Consider the following 21680-nt stretch of genomic DNA (forward strand, 5'->3'; position numbering starts at 1 on the left):
GATCTCTGTGTGAGAAATTGTGGCACGAAGCCATCACCCTTATCATATACCGTAGGAGATTTTTGAGAAACACAAATGCAAGCAAAGTGATTAGCCATGACTGTGGCCTACAGAAATAATACTGCTTCCTTCTGATAAGCAAAGTGACTGTTTTGAATGTGACTTCACCTTATTCTGTGCTGTTATACAAATCTAGTATGTTATCTTGGAGACAAGGACAATAATAAAATAATCTATTCCCATGACTTTCATGGTATCAGTGTTATCTTGCTTAAAACCAGAAAGTTTTGCAAGCAAAGTCTGATGTCACATTTGGCTCTGGTGGGTCCGGGCCTTGTCCAGGTCCATCCTCGTTCCAGCACTTGCTTTCTGTGGCAGTCGGTAAGCCCCCAGCATTTCTGTCTTGTCCTAATGGATTAATAATGGAAGTACTAGCTAAAATCTGAGCACTCCTCAGCTGGAAATGCAACTTCTTCAACTAACTGATCTTAGAGCCACAGTGAGCTTCGGACCTAAAGCAGCCATAAAGAAGGTAAATGCAATGTTCTGGAGCCATTTCCAACACAGATTCACAAACACGAGTGTCTCTGTATAAAGCATTGGTGAGACAGCAACACAACTCTGGCAGGTCACATTCAGTGCAGCACACAGGTGATGGCATCTAAGGTAACTGAAATGAAAAACTGTTTGGGGAATGAGGGTTGTTTACCCTAGTCAAAAAAAAAGCTGAGACAGATTGATCTCTCTACGGTAAACTAAGAATATTTACTATGAGAATGGTAGCTGAGAAGAGGTACTTAAATCAGTCACAGAAGGAAGAGAGTACAAATTAGCAATCAGTACATCCATGTGGGAAGTAGAAGACAATTCCTAGCCTTACAAAAGAGAGCTCTTGGTAGCCAGTTACTTCTAAAAGGGAGACTGGTAAATTCTGAAACAACTACATGATGTGATGAGTGTGGCATGTAGGACAAGACTCACAGACCAGAAAACGCCCTCCAGATAAAAGTAAGTGGCACAGTGATGCTCCGCTAAGAAAAAAAGTGGACAATTTGACCCTGCTTTTGGGGGTCCTTTCCCGTCCGCAACCAACAACAACCCTCGTACACAGCTCCTGATGGGAGCTGGGTTCTCGGCATGAATGCATCCATTTGGGAACTCACTTTCTTGTGTGGCTGGTACACTGCTCCCTTGAAGAGTTAAACAAGGCTCAGATTTGGGTTTCCAAGCCATACAAAGTCAATCTGCAGTTACAGAGACACATTGTTATGAACCTTCCCCACTATCATAAACGATTATTTCCTGCAAGAAGCCATTCCATCTTCTTTTATGCCTTTTTTTTAGAAGTTGTACACCACCACCCCAAATGAAATCAAAGCAACATAGTTCAGTAAAATGAGTTTGGGAAGAAGCATCTCCTAACTAGAGACAGTGTTTAAGCCATGTGGAGAAGCACCTTATGCAAGCAAAACTACTCAAGAAATAAGTATGGCTCAGTGTAAGTCTTTGAGAATCTAACAGGCACAGCTTTTACTAAGAGAGGGAGATAACACCAGAGTATTTGGAGTATGGAAGGCAACTGAATAGCCTGATTAGAAATATCCAGCATTAAAGAAACAGCCTAATCCCATTAATATGAAGAGACCTCAGAGTTCAGCTATGACACAACCCAGCTGGGACAGAAGAATATCATGAAACACACTACGGATATTCCAGTGAGAAGTGCAATCCGGTGAGAAGGTATTTCTTGAAATGCTGCAATACGGAGCCGGGGCCTGGGAGTGGGGACGAGGTTAGCTACATCTTCAGTGATATTGGGCCTACGCGTTCTTGGGTGCTTTGGCTCAGTCTTTGTTAAAAGGGGTAACTTGAAGGTGTGCTAAGTAATTTATAAGACCAGACCCTTTACTCCTGGAGCACTTTTGAATTCATTCCTGGTGTTTGACTCTCATGTTACAGGTGGCTTTCACCTGCCTCAAACTTTCATGGGCCATTGAAGGTTACCCGAGAAAAAACTGACGGAAGCATAAGATCAATCACCCCAAAACAGGTGAGGTGTATATACTACACCCCTTTTTGATCCATGGTGAGCTCCCCACAGACTTTTCTTCCTTTTTGGCCCTTGCTTGCCCTGTGTGTCTAGCTTGCATATTTTTCTTTATTCAAAGACTGTTCAAGACTCACAAAAATACTGTGGTCTTTGGTCAAAGACTGTACAAAACTCCTTGTACGGTACTTCACACAGCAAGGTTCTGTTCTTAGTTGGATCCTCTGTGAGCTAATGTAATATAAATAGCAGCTGGAAAGTTAAGACAGGACACTCAGACCTCAGGTCCAACCTTTGCACACAGGCAGTTCAAGCACACAGGGCACCATAATGCTGTGAGAGAGCAACATTTAAATCATCTGTGATGCTCAGGTTTATTCTGTCTAATGCTCTGTCATTCAGCCCTTCAGTAGGAAGACATTTCACACTACACAACTCAGCTGTATTTCAATTTTTCTAGCCTTGCATGTTGCTTAAGCCAACCCAAGTTGCTGTGACAACAGGCTGGTCCTGAAATGAAAGGAAAAAAGCTCCCAGAATAAGGAGAAACATACAAATGGAAGAAAGAGTCCCAGTCTTCTAATCCAGAGAAGGGGCAGCAGGAGGACGTTTGAGTGATAAAAGGGGTCTCCAGAGTGCTGGGCAAAAAGTGAGATGACTGAAGACTATTGAAAAATGTGTGGATGGGGATCTTAAATTTAAACAACACTGATATCTCTATAATGAATTCATCCCCTTGTCTATCTCAAAATTTAACCACTGGCACCAAAGCGGTTTCTTATTTCTTCATGCTCTATCTGCAACAACATGCAACAACCTACCTTTTGCTTTTTTGTTGGTAAAAGTGACTAGAATCAAGATTTAGGAATTAGCTTATCGATGAGTCATCACCACCAACAAACACATAGAAGCAGACAGTCCTCATCAGTATTAAGACTGAAGTCCCAGTTTGCAGTATGCTGGCCAGCCAAGGATATCCCTACACCAGCATACCCTATATACAGATGCAACAGAAGCTGCAACTTGCTGACGGTATTTAAAGGCAGCATTTGTGGCATAAGGGCTGGACTCATCTCACTTTTCTGCAACCACCTACAACTGAACTAGTCACCTCAAGGTCCTTTCACAAACAACAGAGAAAATGTAGTATTTTCAGGGCACGATTAATCTGATTATTCCATGTACCTAGCTTAGACTGAGATGAGATGTTTTTCTCTGCTGAGTTGAGTGGTGCTTGAGGGCTTCAGGCGCAGACACCTATGGTGCCCTCAGTCTGGCCAGAGTCCCAAACTTGGAGACCTGAACTCCGGTCTCTGGACCCCAGCCCGTTTTAGAGGTGGGCAAAGCAATTCACCTCTGCAGACAGAGGTTTCTTTTCTCCAAACCTTAGCTGCCTAAAACAGAAGGATTGAGCTTAGGCAAGTCATGCAGGCACACTCCCCAGCCTGCTGAGAGAAAGAGGCTTTTCTCGACGGAAATTCAAGTTGGACTTGTGGCCTGAATCATCCTGACTCTTTCATACGGTTAAAGTCAGGTAAGTCTTGGCTCCCTGCTTTGCAATAGTATTTCCTATAGTTAGCGTGGTGAATCCTGTGGGCAGGGCTCTGGAAAAGCCTTTGAAAAACAGGTTTGACTCCTTCAAGGAAAACCTCCACCTAGAATTTTGGTAGCTAAAAGTAAACTGCAATCCTACAGCCTGCTTTGTGACACCACTTGTCTCACACTTCACACTGCTCAAGAGTTTGTCTTCTGCTGCAGTAGTGACTCAGCTTCTTCACGTTCCCTGCTCCGGAGTTAAAATCACACAGAGGAAGGCAGACTCACTGCGAAACACCACACGGGGAGCAGAGGGTTACTGCACAAGGAACAGAGCAGATTTCTGTGCCATTGCTAAATAGTTGCGTCAGTGGCTCTCTGGCTTTAGCCCACAGGTCCCCTTGCTGGAGTATAAAGAACCCCTTCAGCTGGAGTCAGGGTTAGGCAGGACTACACTAAGAGCAAGCTCCTGAGCCATGTTGCATTAGAGCTCTAAGAAATTAATACAAATAAGGAAAACCTTTGCCAAATGCAAAGGTAACAAAAGAAAAATGATAAAAGTGTTATTTGGGCATTCTTAAGAGATTTCTAGGTTGACTGCACTAGTCCTCATGACAAGAAACAGAAGCAGTTTAATAATCTAAGATACTGAGTTGTGTAGTCTCATCGTACCTGTTCATCTTTGATAATCAGCAACATTTTATTTTTACTGAAAAGTTCATGTACCTGCTTTGGGATTTGAGGGGGTGATTCTTCCAAACACAGCTTGCAGAGCCCAGAGGCTTCTTCCAAGCAAGAACACCCTTCTCCCTGAGGACCACATCCCTGCTCCATTAACAAGGTGCTTCTTGCTGCCCCCTCGTAAATCTTGCCTTTTCCATTTTCTGTTACCCACTGTCCACTCCCAAACTTCACCACTTCCCTCTGTTTCCACTGTAAGAGATTAAAATCCATTCCATTTTTCCATACAGGCATCAATCCTCAAAATATGTTTCTTTATTGTAAAATCTGTAGTGCTCTATAGAATCTTTGATTTCCTCTTTTTCTCTATGAAGAGATAACATGATGCTTCTTCCCTCCCTGAGGTTTTACCAGAGATTTTTCTTTACCAGTGAATATAGGTCAGCGAATTTAGACCATATGTGTTGCTCCACCGGGTGATTGTTCCATTTTACAGTAAATAAGGCAGGGCATCTGTTTTAACAACAGAAAAACCTACAGGAGTTTGTCAGATCAGACTGGTTTTGTACACCTCAAGTGTTAAAAGACCTTGAAGCCACAGTAAACAACACAGAAGGTCGAAAAGAACCTACAGACGTTTTAATCTGAAATTATTCTCGATAAGAGCTCTACAGATATATCAATGAAAAGGCAAGAGTTATTGGACTAGTTGGGAAATTGTATTAGACTTCTGTGTTGGGAAGAAGATCATTATCAGTCAGAATTGGGTGAAGCTGTAAAAGCAAAATCAATTTAAACTTATTCAAAATATTTCAAGTAGTCTGAAACCAGGAAAATTTCGATCACTGTTTTAACAGTTCTGACAGTTACACTAATTATTTTGATATCTTTGATCAAACTGCTGGCATGTCATCATATGCATTTTTAATATGGATAGCCAATATCATATTTTTCATATTTACAATGTATTTAAATATAATACATTATTTTAAATGTATTAAGAAGGCTTTTGTAAATATGAACTGTCATAGTATTTTTTTTTGTGGAGAAAGGGAGAAATTAATCAATGCATAACTGTTAAATTCAGTTTAGATGCCAATGTCTGTAAGCAGTTAGACTGAGAGCACATCCTACTTAGTATATTGTTAGTAAACAGATTTTCACAAGTTTTGAGAGGAAAACTGGATTAAAAAGTTAGGTTTTTATAATGCCTTGCATTAAAAATTACTTAACCAGATTCTTAAATCTTAAAATGGAAAAATCTCGGGAAAGATTTTAAATAAATGCGATGGTATATCCTGTGATGTACACAAATGGTGATGTAGGGGCAGAATGCCACTGTACAGAATCACAGCGTTCGGTGAATTGCGGGCAAAATAATTAATGGCATTTCTAGTAGCATAACACCCTGCAAATATACACACTGCCTCATGGAGTACTTGTCAGCAACATTGATCTAGGAAATAATTAGTCCCTGCAAAGTTCTTTCACACCCTTTCACCAGATGGCCGGGGAAGATCGTCAGCTAAAATCACGCTGTTTCAGCACTGGAGAAAATGCCAAGGAGTTGCACTTTATGCCATCCTGTGTGAGATCTGGGCACACTACACTGTGCAAGAGGTTTCAGTCTCCCAGGTACTGCATACCGGTACGGCATGTTTCACAGATCACATCAGATCATTTTTCCAAGCATCGCCGCCAAGCGCGCTTCACACCCCGAAATTTGCAAGCCGCTCTGCAGAAAGTTTTGCCATCTGCCAAAAAATAGTACTTCTCTGAAGGGAATGAGATCAGGATTCATATATTTAGAAGCAGACTCGACTCCAAAAGAAACAGCATACTTGCTTAAATAGAGAAATATGTTAATTATAGCTCACGGTGGCTGTACAGTCGTGTAGCAGGCCCAGCTTTATGTTCAGCTAACCTCTGCTTTACCTCACTTCACTTTGCTATTGCGCAAAGATTTAAGAAACATATTCACTGTTCCCACAAGTATACAATACTGTTTTACTCTACACATGCTATATGATCAGCTACTGATTTCAGTGGATGCCTGGTACAGCAGAAGCATTCGACTGGTGTAGGGCAATCCAGCAGAAGTACATACACTGGCCTAAGAATAACATGCAAGCACTGGATGATAACATACCTTCTATTTTGTTTGGGTTCCCTGCATCCTAGAGCTAGCTCCAAGGCTCTGGAAGTCAGAAGAGAATAGTATTTTCTCATGCTCAGACACATGGGATACTGGATATGGCATTTGACAGCTCATAAGTAGCAGCACAGGGAATTCTGGAAAGTTAACACTTCTTTGAACAAGGAGCAACGAGCCTGATTTGGCTGGTGATGGGAAAAGGAAAACAAAATAGGGCAGTGAGCAGCGCTGTTGTGGCTGTAGCTGTGGCAGAATTTCCATTTCAAAGCTGGGTTTTCCACGTCTTACTTCTCCATTATAAATACAAGCTGCAAGTTAAAACTTGGCCCAGAGAGTTTACCTGACACCTTTAGGAATGAAAGACTGAATCAAGTTGCTAAAAAAAAAATAGGGAAAGAAGAAAATCTCTAGTGTTAGTGCAAATATATTTCTAAAAAACAAATCTGTTGGTTTTTATTTTTGTGGAGGCTGAGGGGAAAGTGGAAGCATTGTCTGCTTGGCTTTCATCAGCTGTCAACAGCAATGCCACAACTGCACACTCTCCTGCGGACAGCGATTACAAAAAGCGAGAGGGTTCTTTAGGTGAGTTTGTCTTCAGCAGAAAGTCATCTCGGGTCTGAATGTGGAAAAAGAATTTTGATTTTGCAGATTCAATGCTGACAGTCACCGAGTGCCTGGTACAAGACAAATCATTTTCAGCTGTGCGCCAGCCTAGTCCCAGCCAGAGTTAGCCTTGGAGGTTTGCTGTGTTGCCAGAGTTTGGCCTGAGCACGAAGCCTGGCCAGTCAGTGACAGAGGGACCGACACATCCAACCCTGCCGGGTAATGTCCAGACAGCTTCGGGGATTTTCCATGCTACAGCCTCCACTTTATATGCAGCCATAACCTTAGTTGCCTTTGGTAAATTAATCAGTATGCAGCTTGCATTTTTCAGTGGTACAAAGATTTTTTTCTGTGGATAATGAAAAGTAGCAGTGAGCACTTCTCACCTCACAGTCACCACTAAAATGACACCGTAATCGCTGGCGAGCTTTGGAGAGCACGGAGATTAGGTCATGGCAGGGATCCTTTGAAGAGTCTGCACGCTGTGGTTGACATCTACAATAACCATCAGGGAAATTTGGGGTTTCATTTTCTCTGAGAGAGCAATGAACAATTCAGGCAACAAAGCAGTCAAAGAGGATATAATTAAAGATGACTTGTTTATGAGCAGGTCCAGAGGAGGGCCACGAGGATGATCAGAGGGCTGGAGCACCTCACCTATGGGGACAGGCTGAGGGAGTTGGGGCTGTTCAGCCTGGAGAAGAGAAGGTTCCAGGGAGACCTCATTTCAGCTTTTCAGTACTTAAAGGGGGATTATAAAAAAATGCAGAGCAAATTTTTATGTTTACACAACAGATGATGATATGAACTTACACTGAATGGTACTTTCCAGAACAGAGTAGGAAGAGAAAAAGCTAGTTCAAGATTATAAGCATAAAACAAATACATTTTGTCAGGTCAGAAACCTGACTGATTTTTCCCCTTTATACCCCTATATATATTATGCTAACAGGGAAGGAAATGTGAGGTCATGGAATGACACATCTTCCCTTCATATTGCATTAAGCTTCCTACTTTTGTTTGTTTGTTTGTTTGTTTGTTTTTAGCTGGAGGAATTATTTCATGAATTGTCAGTGCTTTTCACACTGAAAATGGGAACTTCCGTATTTCATTTGCAACTGATTATCAGAAAGAAAATCTGATAAAACACATGGCGCTTGCAAGGTGCACTGGTTCCTTCAGCTGAAGAGACTTTTGTTTTTCTTTTGAACACACAGTAGCAGTATCTGTATTTATTGTGGAATAAATTCAGAAATTAATGGCATACAATGAACAGAAGAGGTTAGTCACAAAGCACTCAGTCACACAGCTTATTCATTTATACGTTGTTTATCTCCTGGTATATGCCACTAGAAGTAATCATTTAAATAAACAACTTCTCCAGTAGGTAATAAAATGTTATTGAGTTTCCAGACTCACAGCATATGCTGTGGCAATAAATCAGACTTATTCTAAACTTGTACTAATTTGCAGCATTGGAAGGCATTTTAGAAATGTCACATTTAAAAGGGATGTGGTCGATTTTTTTTTCTCTATGATCTTTCTCTCTCTGCAGCAATCCTGAGAAGGGCTTAGGTGTTTGGAAACGTGGATGTGCCTTTTCAACTACATCAGCTATTACAACAAGCAGTATTACCTATCCTGCAAACCTTGCCTAACTATTGCATTGATCACGCTTTTAAACGAGTACAAACAACTAATCAGGTGTCAGTTACAGTTATTGCTAAAAACGTTCTGTTGTACGCTACCAACAGCTGCACACTGGGAAAATCTGCCAAGAGATGATACAAAAATTAGTTTGATCAACACTGGCATTCCAGACAAAGAACAGCAAAGAAATGAAAGGCATCTCTCACTGTCCTTGCCTCCCCAGTCCTGAGGTGCATTCAGGTTCCCAGCAAACCCCTATCTAGAGCTGGTAGCCTCAAACTGGTCATGCCACCCTGTGCTTCGGAGCTCCTTGAGAAACGGAAGCCAGACAGCACTTTTCTGTAGTCCTTTGGCCACTCTTGGCTAGGATCTTCTCTTCTGATTAAGATCGTGATATCTGTGAGGAAGGTAGGGGTGCCTGTGTCCCCGAATAACTAAGCTGGCTAGTAACTCCCTTTAATAAATCTATCTGTCTGAAGCTCACATCCCCCACCCCACAGCATCTCTGCTGCCCCAGGAATGGGAGGAGGACTGTATGCCCTGGGGAAGGGATTTCACACCCCTCTGGGATCCATGAAACCTTCCTGACAGCTCAGTAAATACAGCAGGGTGATTAATATTGCATAGTGTCACCTGAGAACAGCTGCAGGGAGTGGTAGACACACATCATCTGTCCCTCCTGGACAAACATCAGTTAGGCAAGAAAGAGGCTAGCATGTTTCGGAGGACTCGTTATGTCTGTCTGGACCCACATTGGTTCTATAAAAACCCCTTTGGAAAAAACTTTGCATTAAAATAAAGTATATTAAATTCCCTCTGACTCTAACTCATAGCATGTTCAGAGTAAAGATGGACAGAGCAGTTACTTTAAAAAATCACTTTTCAGATCTGTACTGGGTTTAAAAAAAAATCCTGTTTATTTCCTCATATTTACTGTATTTTACATTTGAACTTACGGCAGAGATACGCTGTATTGTATAAAACCCTAATTCTTTCTGCACAATGAACATAGAATTTTAACTCTGTTTCAAAACCTCAAATATCACCTAGCATTCCCCAGAATATAAGGAATTCAAGTTCTGAGATAAGACTGTGCAGTCTGTTTCCAGCCCCACTTGAAATGAATGAGAAATACTGGTTGAGTCCTGACAATACACAGCACTAGGCTTGCTGAGCACTGGGCTTCTCTGCACAGTGGCTGCTGAGACACTCACGTGGCTGGTCCCCAAGCTTATGGCACTGCCAGAAGGTTTGGGAAGGCATGGTTTGAACCTTCGGGAAGGCAGGTTTGAACAGCTGCCTCTGTGCAAGCAAATTCAGTCCAGTATAGAATCCTAGAATGGCTCGGGTTAGAAGGGACCTTAAAGCCCACCCAGTTCCAACCCCCTGCCATGGGCAGGGACACCTCCCACCACACCAGGTTGCCCAGGGCCTCATCCAACCTGATCTTGAGCACCTCCAGGGATGGGGCATCCACAGCTTCTCTGGGCAACAAGAGCTGGGTTACACACTCTCATAGGTTCTTGGAAGAGATTTGTCTACGAATTTCTTAAGGTAAGACTTAGTATGGAAGTGCCATAGTGTAACACACTGCCTGTTCCTGAATCCAGCCTGATGCACCAGTGTGACACAGGGAAACACCCAGTTTGGGCAGTGACTGCCAGGGGGGTCTGAACCATGTGCTGCAGAACAGTTATGGCTTTTGTTTCAACTAAAAATAAATAAATAAATAAAAATGAAAGTAAGTGTTTAGAGTGATCAAAAGATGACAACTTTCTGCTTTCTACTTTATGAGTTAAGTTCAGCAAAGACTGAATCAAAGACTTCTTCATGAAAACTCAGGGTTGTTCCCCCAAGAGGAGAAAAGGGATCATGGAGCAAGAGGAAGAGGTGCAACCCCAGCTTTTCAGGAGAGCAGGCTTTTGCCTCTCCAGGGATCTGCTTGGTAGAGTACCATGGGACAGAACCCTGGAGGGAAGAGGGCCACAAGGATGATCAGAGGGCTGGAGCACCTCTCCTGTGGAGACAGGCTGAGGGGGTTGGGGTTGTTCAGCATGGAGAAGAGAAGGCTTCAGGGAGCCCTCATTGCGGCCTTCCAGTACATAAAGGGGGCCTGCAGGAAAGCTGGGGATGGACTCTTTGTCAGGGAGTGTAATGACAGGACAAAGGGTAACAGTTTTAAACTAAAAGAGGGAAGATTTAGATTAGATTCAGAGGAAATTCTTTACTCAGTGTGGTGAGGCCCTGGCACAGGCTGCCCAGAGAAGCTGTGGATGCCCCATCCCTGGAGGTGCTCAAGGCCAGGCTGGATGGGGCTTTGGGCAACCTGGTGTGGTGGGAGGTGTCCCTGCCCATGGCAGGGGGTTGGAACTGGGTGGGCTTTAAGGTCCCTTCCAACCCAAACCATCCTGTGATTCTAATTTCAGAAAGAACATGTATCAGGCAAGGAAGACGAGTGAATGATGTGGGGCAGTTGTTGGCCACCTGGCTCATGCTGAGGCATGCTGGTGGTGCCAGTAGAAGATGTGGAGCAAAACAATCAAACATTAGTTCTGTTAACCCAGATGGATCACCCCAGATTCTCCTGCGAGCCAATCAACCTTTGGAAACCATGCATACAGAAACTGGAAAGGAGAGAAGCCAACATCAGACAAATAGATCTTGCTGTCTTGAAGATTACGTATACTGTTTTAGGCACCTGTACAAGCTTTATCAAAATCCGTGGGGAAATCCCTGCATTATTCAACATAGTTTAGATTAAAGCTTCAGCAGATGAGAAATTGCTTCTTCCTCTCAGACCAAGATTTTTTTCTTAATGTCTTTTTTATTGCTGTGTTGCTGACACAGAAACTTTGATTTTTTTTATTCCTGTTTCATGTCATAATCCTTTGTCCTCATTGTATTATCTTATTACTACTTATCTATGTCATTATTCCTATAGCAGAAAGTGAAAAATTGCACAAAGAAAATTACAGTAATTAAACTTGTACATGAAATGGAAGACCTTTAACAATTTATTGCACTTCCATACAAAATCTCTTGCCACAATATGTATGAGAAGGGAATGGGAAATTCCAGCAGGGTCTATGGGAGTTGGCATGTAACTTTTATGGAAACACTAGTCACGAACTGCAAGCTAATAAAAGTTTTCAGAGATCAGAAAGGAAGGGCTATCTTTTCTTGTACATTACGTAAATTTCTTGTAACTGACGTTCAGCTTTTTCAGGAACAAACTAACTTTTTTCAGTCTAAGCAGGGTCTCATTTTTCAAGCAATCCCATTATATTTACTGATGGAGTAACGTATTGTTTGCAGGATCCAGCTCTGCACAGATAAACAAGTTGCCCCGTACAGCTTCAAATGTCACTGTCATACAAGGGGAAAATATCCCGTTAGATAGATGTATTATAGCCAATGCATTCAGAATTTTCCATTCCACTGACTGATTGAAGAATTGTATCCATGAAATGTGATGACTTATTCAATTGCATCGCCTCTTGGCTAGAATAAGCTTTTGCCAGACAGATGCTCCTGAAGGATGGCTGCTTACAGCATAAATCTGATGTAACTTGATACATGGCATGGCGCACAATCAAGATGAAATGATCCTTAGATGATTCTTCCCTGTGCAAATCATTTCAGGAAGACAATTTAAATAATGATATTTTCTTTTTTATTAAGTTCTTTGGACTGTTTTTCAGATAATGAACAATTGCATTCAGCAGTAGTAGTTATTGTCAGGTTAATATTTTATTAATCCTCTACCTGGGCCCAATATCCTAAGACATCAGAGGAGCTAGCTGTCACTGGAATACTCAGTCCTGAAGGTCTTTTCTGGACTTGATTTCCACCATGCCTCCTCATTATTATAAATGCTTATCTCCTATTTTAACAGTCCCAGCCTGGGACATTGTTTTTATCTTTTTTTTCCTCCTCACCCATACCCTTAAGTTTTTGCTCCCCTCCCCCAAAAAAATAACAAAGGGAAAGCTTATGAGTGACAATTGTAAATATAAACACATAAGCATTTTTAAAAGAAGTGACTCCTTGCAGTGTCAGTCAATACTTTCAGTGTCAGTACCGTGACTGCTCAGCGTTAGGGCTAATCCCTGTCCAGGATTGAACTGATGGGACCAGTGGAACCAGCCCCGTCCAGAGCAACCACCCTGTTCAGATTTCCCAGTAGTGAATAGGACGAAACAACACTGAGAAAATGCCTAGTCCCTGCATTGTCAATGTATCAGGCTTTAAAGGAGCATGGATTTTTGCTTTGTATCTAGACCACATATGAAGGAAATGCAAGTTGATGCCAGTGTAAAAGCTTCCATGTAGCAGTCAGAAACTACCCCCCGAACAATTTAACTTCATCTTTCATGGCATGCTGCTCCCAAAATGCTCTTCATGGAGGTGGGATTAGTGATTAAGAGATGTGGAGGGTGGAACACATACATTTGTGAAAACTGAAATTAATATGATTATGCTAAGCAGAACATTCCAGGCATCGGTAGTTTGCAAAGATTTAATGAAATGTGCCCCAAGCTTGGAGTTTTCTCTCTGGAAAATAAAGTGTGATATTCAGAGACAGTTGTGACAAAGAGGTATTTTATGGGCAAGCAGAGCAAAAAGTCAACTGTCTTTTTCCCTTGAAACACCTTCTCTTTGTTGTGCGCTTTTCATTTCTACCACAATAAAGTAATTATACTAAATTTATTATTCTGAAGTAGTATTAATGTCTCCTTCCCACACACCATATTTTTCCTCATTAAAAAAAAAAAGAAAAAAGAAAAAAAAGACAGGAAACAAAGTAAAAAACACAACACAAGCAGATAATAAACTGATCAATGTGCGAGAAGTATATGGGGGAAGAACGTTACCAGTTGCTACTCCTAATAGCTCCTATCAGGTCTAGTTCTACAAACAGATTGTGCCTTGAAGGATTTAAGAAATCACAAAATACTATCCAAAGTCCATGAAATATCTGTTGTTTTGATGGTATGCTTTGACAGGTTTTATGAAGCACAAACTTGTCCAAACGGTTTGTGATGCCAATAATACCGATTTTTTTTTTTTGAAAATGTGTATATCCATATCTGTGTGAAGGGCTTCCCCAGTGCAACAAATCTGGTCTTTCTTATTACACACACGACTACAGAAGAATCTTAATGTGTGGGTATGCTTGCTTCTCACCTTGTTCTCAGTCTTGAGAGCAGAAATTCTTCTTCTGCATTTCTTATAGATTGGATTAGTTCAACATAAAATAAATGTGTGTGAGAAATAAAACAGCTTTTCCCTTCTCTGAAAAATCCAATGGGATATCCAGCACATCAGTAAGCAGACAGTATCTTGTCTGTCATTTTAATATCCTGCAGCCACACCTTACATCATATATGGCAGTCAATTGGTACATGTTATAGCAGTTCAGTGAGGCAGGATGATGCTGTGTTGTGACCCACCAGCAGAGTGAAAAGCATGACAGGTCATTTGCAACGTAATGTGGCTCTCTAAAAAAGAAACTATTGCAAGTTTCTCACTTCATAGTACTTCTGAATGCCCCAGTCACCTTTCAGGGCTTATGCAAGCAACTCTACTCACTGTGCTCTGAGGCATTTCTGCACCGCAGAGAGTACTCCAAGCACAAAGTAAAATGTCCAGTGACTCACGTTGGTATTTCTTTGTAAAATAAACACGTAACTATCCGTCTTAGCTGCAGGATAGCCAACCACACCTAAGTGAACTGCATCTACTGTTTTTGTTTTAGAGACACAGTCAAATCTGTGATACAAGGATAACAAGATATTCCCAAATGACCAAAATTTGCATTTTTGTTAGCCCTAACAGTGAACAGCTGCCTACTGACTATGTATGGGAGCATGCTTATTTTTGCTATTTTCTTCCAGCGTGAAAGTTTTAGTGTGCAAAAATGTGTTCCAGATGCAGTTGTTTCTGAGAAGCGCACACACACAACTTCTGGGCATAGCAGAATTTTAGGACTACTGCTCAATTATGCTCATCTTCCACCAGCTGAATCACAGGCATGCAGTAGCAGAAATAACCCATGCTACCTGCGCTGGGTTCCTGTCAGAAAAAAATCCCCATTTGTGCACAAAGTAGAGCAGACAGGAAAACAGAGTGTCTCTGGAGCCACCTGTGTACTCGTATGAAAGCAAAACCAGTCCGGCTATATACTTACAGAAGAAAAGATGAAAATCTTCTGTTTTTTCTCTTTTCAATCAAATCATGATCCAAGTAGAAAAATCCTAATTCAGAGGTATCGTGTGTGATCTTTTGGACCAGATTTTGAGAACCATAAACCAATTAATACTATTTTTTCAAACAGCTCATTTCATATAGTGCATTATTTCAAGGTACTGAATTAAAAAACTCTGAGCTTGGTTCTGCTCTCTGGGAAGCGTCTAACAGGAAAAGGTGGAAATATTTGTCAACTTCTTGTTTTCTATTTATTTTTACTAAAATTCTGAAAAGATTCATTCTAGGCTTTACCAATTGTTTTGAGTTGAACAATACAAAGGCAAAAAAATGAGATTTTGTCTTCAGAAGCCCAAACTCTGAAAAAATTCTCCAAAACATCAAGACCTCTCTAAGTATGGAATCCCCCTCTTAAGTAATCAAAGCAGATAGATATTCATAAGTGCTAAGAAAAAAAAATACAGTAAATACTTTAACCAGATCTTTGCACTTTCCACATAACTTTCAAGAACAACTTATGGAGAAGAAGGCAACTCACCTTTAACCAGTCAGCATAAAAGTAAATATTTGTTATTTACTTACTATTTCTGGTTCAATATATCCCCCAAAAAACATAATGCTAAGTACTTCAACTCACAAAAGCTGTAGTGCTAACTTAAAACAATGAGTGCCATGCAAAGATAGCAGCAACAGAGTTCTTACACCAGCTATATAAATTCTCTCTGTTATTTCACTGGTACAGTAACTTACATATTTCTGTCCTTACATAATGCTCTTCAGATGTTTGCAATCAAAGAGTATTTATGCTAATTTAACTACATTTTTTAAGACAATGTACTTACTAGTGACTAGTTATTCTATGTTGCACATTGAAAACTCTTGTCCTTGATGGAAAATATTTGTCTTTCTTTTTTACACTGATAATTACAAATATGAATCTCCACTGGAGAGAATTCTGAATATTTTCTTTATTTAGTAGGTAAAATTAGACAATTAGACCAGATTACATTAGCACCACCGAAAAGCTGAGTAATTTTCATAACGCAATTGATTTCTTAACACATGGTGCCATTTCAGGGATTATAACAACTCACCAGGGTAATATCAAACTTGATTAGAAGCCAGGGGGCCTGATTGTTATCTCTGTTAAGTCAGTGAAAATCCAGACAAAATGTAATTGACACCAAAAACTCCCAATTTGCACCAGTGTAGCTAAAAAGGAACTCAAGCACTGTATCTTTGACTGGGAAATGGCTTTTCTCTTTTGCTTGGATAAGTCATTTCCATATCTGTGAGTGATTAACAGTAATTGCTTTAACTCCCTTGCAGATATCAAAGGCAGGGTATTTGTGTTTTTGTTGCTAGGTACACTGGTTTTACGTGGGTTTGAGGAAGTGCCTTCATATACAGAACAATTCATGTAACAAATAAAAATCATTATGTAAACTTCTCAGGTGGCGAGAAAGCCTTTAACGTGCTCAGCATGCCAAAGCCTTTTCTCCTCTGTAAGTAAAATTGTAACCTAAAACTAACGGGCTGGATTTTTCTACAGAGTTTGAGAAATACAGGATTGGAAGGAAGACCTGGGCAGCTTTTCAGGAACTCCTAAGCTAAGAGTCATAAGACACAATCAATAGATATTCCAGGGCAGGATTAATCTGAACTCATGTTAGATATTTACAGTGCAGGTAAATATGTATGAGGCAGTTGGCTAAACTCCCTCTGTCCACATGAGGGAAAAGCAGTAACTTCTGGAGTGGGAGTCATCTCTTCTTAACTAAAATAGGTCACAGATGAATGCGGCTCTAAAATTGCCAATGTCTCCTCATCAAATGTAGGGGGAGGAAGGGAGTGCACAGTTCGGGGTGACAGCTCTGGTACAGATGCCTGTGTTACGCATGATTTTAATTAGTGGAAATAAATCCCATGTTTTGTACCCTCAGCACTGTTTGTGCAGATTAACTTCTGTTTTGCTTTTGTTTCGGCTTGCTCCAACGGTGACCCTCCCTCACTGGATTGCTACGTGGAGCACCAGTGCTGCCCACTACCATCAGCTCCCACAGCTTTGGTCCAAGAGCACCTGGCACATGGTGCTCCTTTATGCAGTTCTATACATAAACCACCAAGACTACATCTATGCAGTGGTAAAATCACACCATTTTTTTAATATAAAATTAAATTAAACATGCATGAAACCATTCCCTGGCATTGAAGCAGGCTGCCCTGGAATAGCTCCTGACCATCTTACCAAACTCTCATTATTCAAAAGGGAACATGGTCGTGTTATGTGATCCCACTCCTGTGTGAGCAGTGACCTTTCTTTAATAAGGTTACCTTCCTCACGTGCACAGCTACATGCTGTGCTAATCATCCCTGGACAGAGTTTAGCCCCCAGCATCCCTCTTCTGCTGCAGCTCAACATTTTGACCTAGCTCAAAACCCTGCCTGGGGCAGAGGCTGCGCCGTGCAGATCCGTGTGTCCTGGCCAACTTGGGCACAAATATCCCATTGGTTTCACGGCACCTGTAGTCCACAGACCAGAGGAAACTTCAGCCAGCACCCCCAGAATTGTATTTAAATGTGAAAACTGAAGGAGCCACAATCAAATGAAACATGGATGTAGTGCAATATACATTGAAGACGAGGTAATCTGGGGCTGTTCACCTCTGCGGAGGATCTGCTGCAGAGGATTCTCACAGCACGGGTACTCCCTGCAGAAATAACGATTGTTCTGAAAAAAGCAAGCAGCATGTCCTCAGCTGTCATCCCGTCTTGCTATTTTCTCTTCTCACCGGTAATATACCTGCCAGCCCACCTTCTCCATCTTCTATTAATTTATTTTTCTTTTTCTCTAGTTTATTTTTATCATCTACTGAGTATCATAAGTGGCACGTAGATAATGCATATTTATCTCCCTATATGAACATATCTTCATAACTTCAAAGAGTGACAGATGCTATGGTTAGAAAAAATGCTCTCATGGAAAACTTTGAATTTACACTCCATGAGAGCAATACAAATGTTCATATGATTTTTTTTTTTTAATTCTATATGAGTCATGGCTTTCTCTAAACAAATAAACGTGGTCTCCCAATGTTTATAATTCAAACCTTGGAGAGGTCTGATACCACTTGAGAGAGAGTAACTGACTGTAAACAAAAGCAAAACTGATTAGCCAATTTTCATTCTCCATGCTGACTGAGGCCCCAAAAGGAAAACCACCTGAACAGCACATTTAGAAATGTTTCAGTTCTTGCAATCCGAAACACTGTGAGCAACAGCTCTGCTGTGCCAGGTAGGTGAAAGCGAGCAGCACTCAAGGGCTTGGCTCAGGGAAGTCCCAGGGCTTACTTGGATGCCGGGGTTAAGCAGTGGGTGACCCTTTCAGCCAGAGCCTTACAAAAATATTCACTGAAATAGGGTTCAGCCTAGACTAACGCGCACTAAGAGACACCTCTGTGACACTAGAACTTCTCATTCAATGTCCTTTCTTACCATTTTGCAGAGGATGATTTGCGACCTGCATGTAATTTTTGTCCTTCTGAGGTCAAAATACAGCCAATTTATGAGCATCTTAAAAAAAAAAAAAAAAAACACACCACAGTTCACAAATGTTCAGTCAAGATATTAACAGCTAAAGAGAGATTTCAGCAGCTGGAAACTGTGAAGATTTAATCTTCTCTGAACATTCTCTGTCCCTACGCAACTCCCACTGCTGATTAGACAACACAGGCACCGTCTTTGAAGAACAACACAAGAAAGAAATCCCTCAGGAGAAATATTGTTTCTTCTGTACAAAAAGACAAAAATTTTCTCTGGAGCCATGGCTCCCAACTGGGTAATTACATCTCACCAGTGAGGTGCAGTAGCAGCCCTGTAACTTGTTTTACCTGGCTGGGATAGCTGTGTGCTACACTCTGAGGGCCAGCATTGAGGGAAGCAAGGAGCACAGGTGATGCTGGACCAAACGAGCCAACCCAGCCAAACTTCCAACATCTGATGTTACCCTGGGCAAACAATCTCCATGCTGGCATGACTAGAGGCAGGAAGAAAGCTATTAATGGTAGAAACAAGAGGAGGCAGCCTAGCCCCTAGGCTGGAGGGCCAGGGCAAGAAGTGGAGGTCCTAAATTACAAGGTGCAAGAAAAGGCAGGGGACACTGCAAGTGAAATGTGTCATGAAAGTCAGAAACTGCTCTGAAGTAATTCTGCTTCCTTTGCATTTATGCTGGGTCTCATCTTCACTTATTTTTTTCCCCACTAAACAATCTTATGTGACCTATTTTTACAGAGATTTCTGTCTTCGTAAGAGGCAGTTTATGTCTCCATTTCGCCAGCTCTCTCAGGAATAATGTCCTGCTCTCTGCCCATACTTGTCCTTCATTATTAACAGCACTTTTCTACCACTAGATAACATTTTCTTAGTTGGTTTTCATTTCTGATGCCACACTGATGATTGCATTTGGTACAAGCAGTGGTGCTTATGTTGTTGCACGCTGCTGTCACCAGGACAGCATCCCACAATCAATGCGAGGCTAGAAAACTACCAAACTGCACTTTTCAACAAATCAGCGGGTGCTTTGAACACCATTTATAACTTTAAGTGGACAATTTCAGTAACAGTTTTGTCAGGCCTCCCTAGAAGCAATCCTAATGGGCAACAAATAACAAAATGAGGTTCAGCTGGTGAAAGAAAAGTAGAATAATACATTGAAGGAAGGGAAATGATTGTCATAAAACATTTGCATGCCCGTGTGGATTCTGCACTGCACTGTACAGAAGAGAGATCAGAGCTCACCCCTGCCCTAAAGTCTTGCTGTTGCTAAGACAACCACAACGATATAAGAGGAGCAATGCAGAGTCCAGTGGTGAGGCCTCCCGAAGGGATGAATTGGCTACCAGGTTTGCTAAAGGAGACAAAGTGCATTGGTAAAGGGCAGGATGGCTGCTCTGGCTGGGGAAGACTGCCTGACAGAGGCACTCAACCAGGCAGGGAGGTGATGGGGATATAATGGGAATATCCCAACAAATAGCAGGGGGTCCTTGTTCGCAGAAATGCCACTGTTTTCTTGGCTGAGTCAGGCTCCCAGGGGCACCATCAGGAGGTCCAACAACAGCACTTCCTTCCCAGAACAACTACCCTTTCTCACTTCTGCCTGGCTTATAATGGGAGTGTTGTATATGCCTAAGCCTTGAGTTACTGAGCGTTTAGGGGAAGCTTCTCCCTCCAGCACTGGGCTTGAGGCTCTGTCCCGGGGTAAGATGAAAATGACATGTAGCAAGTATATGTGGAAGGAGAAGATCACAAAGTACTTCATAATATCAGTTCATGAAAACTATGTAGAAATGACTTAGGGAAGCAAAATCACATGCCATCAAAGCACCTACATCCCAGCTCCACCCTGACATTTCATACCAGTTATGTGTGTAAGAGGATATCTTTTGCTTTACTCTTCTTACATTATTTACAGACAATCTTCCACAGAGTAATGCTTGGATTATCTGTCTAAATGTCCAAACGTGGATCCTGTAGTGTATCCCAGGGAACTGCATCAGCGAGGTTAATAATTTAATGTTTTCTGGAGCAAAGCATCATCAAGCATTATCCTTGAAGGAAGCAAAAAGAAGAGCATACCTGAAAAAAATATATATTCCTATATTTATATATTTCCTATATTAATATATGCCTATATTCCTTTAAGACTTTTCACTGCTTAACGTAGTACTGCTGACTAGCCTTCCCATACCTGATTTCTGGGTTTAGATACAGGAGAAAAAGCAGATTTGAGACTGGCAAACAGAAAACATGTTACAAGAAGAAAGCAAGCCTCTGTAAGAACTTCTCAGGTGTTCACTCCAAGATCTAAAGCAATACAGAGCTTTGGTACAGCAAACTGCAGGTGTCAAACAGAGTGAAATCTGTCAGCTTGTTTCCATTATGGGGTTCACATGCTTCCATGAGTTTGCATAAATAATAAAACTCTGGCTCATAAGTTAATAAAAAAACCTCTTCCCAACAAAGAAATCCACACCCAGAAATTGCTTGTCTCTATCCCCATTTTGAAAGGAACTTTGAAAACAGGAAAGGTTTTTGTCTCAGTTGCAAAGATAACCGAAGCCTCTAATGATGCACCTTTGTGGGATGAGAAATCCATCAGCAAAGACATCATTTAGCTCCTACCACCGGTCTACCACAACTGGACTCAGTCAGGCTGACTGTGACACGAGGAGGTAGCTGGTGTGTTTGGCTGTATTATAACATCTCCCTCATGTTGCCAACTTATTCTTGCCTGGATGTCTTCCTATGTTACTAGAGCTCCTCTAAGCCAGCATCAAAAACACTTGCCCTAATATCAGGATTGCGCCACAACACGCATGTCCTATTCATGTGCTGTGGGCTTTAAGAATTTGTAGCAGTCTCCCAGCTCACTTATCTCACATGACTCAAGTTAATTAAATGGCACAAAGGGACACTGCCAAATGTTTATTTCTCACTGAAACAGAAACAGCCATTTAAAGAATGTTGTTACACAAGTCACATTCCACTGCAAAGAAAGAACACCTCTAGTTATGCTATCTGTGATTGTATGTCAAATATAGGAAAAATAAGAAGCCCCCCGTTTTGAGGAATACATTGTAACCTTTATTATCCACATTCTCACTAAAAATACTGGATTTTGTCCCAACATCAGAAATAAAATATACCTACCAGTAATTGAAAAACAAATGAATGTGATTATAATCTTACAGTACGTTAGCTTTTGTATTCCTCAGCTATGCAGCAAACAGATAGAAAATGATA

General features: G+C 41.3%; 1 protein-coding gene across 10 annotated transcripts in view; it reads right to left on the reverse strand.

Moving 5' to 3' along the window:
* Nucleotides 1-21680, reverse strand: part of MTUS2 (microtubule associated scaffold protein 2) — a 285432-nt gene that overhangs the window by 201520 nt on the left and 62232 nt on the right. For 4 of the 10 annotated variants that reach the window (XR_013940616.1, XR_013940617.1, XR_013940618.1 and 1 more), the window contains one exon: nt 1-21680. This exon is cut by the window's right edge and continues 21729 nt beyond it. The exons of the other annotated variants lie outside the window; for them this stretch is intronic. The gene's annotated coding sequence lies outside the window, so the exon portion shown is untranslated. 10 annotated transcript variants of the gene reach the window in all.

This window comes from Anser brachyrhynchus (assembly GCF_964034855.1).
Source record: "Anser brachyrhynchus genome assembly, chromosome: 1".
In the NCBI taxonomy this organism is placed as follows: Eukaryota; Metazoa; Chordata; class Aves; order Anseriformes; family Anatidae; genus Anser; species Anser brachyrhynchus.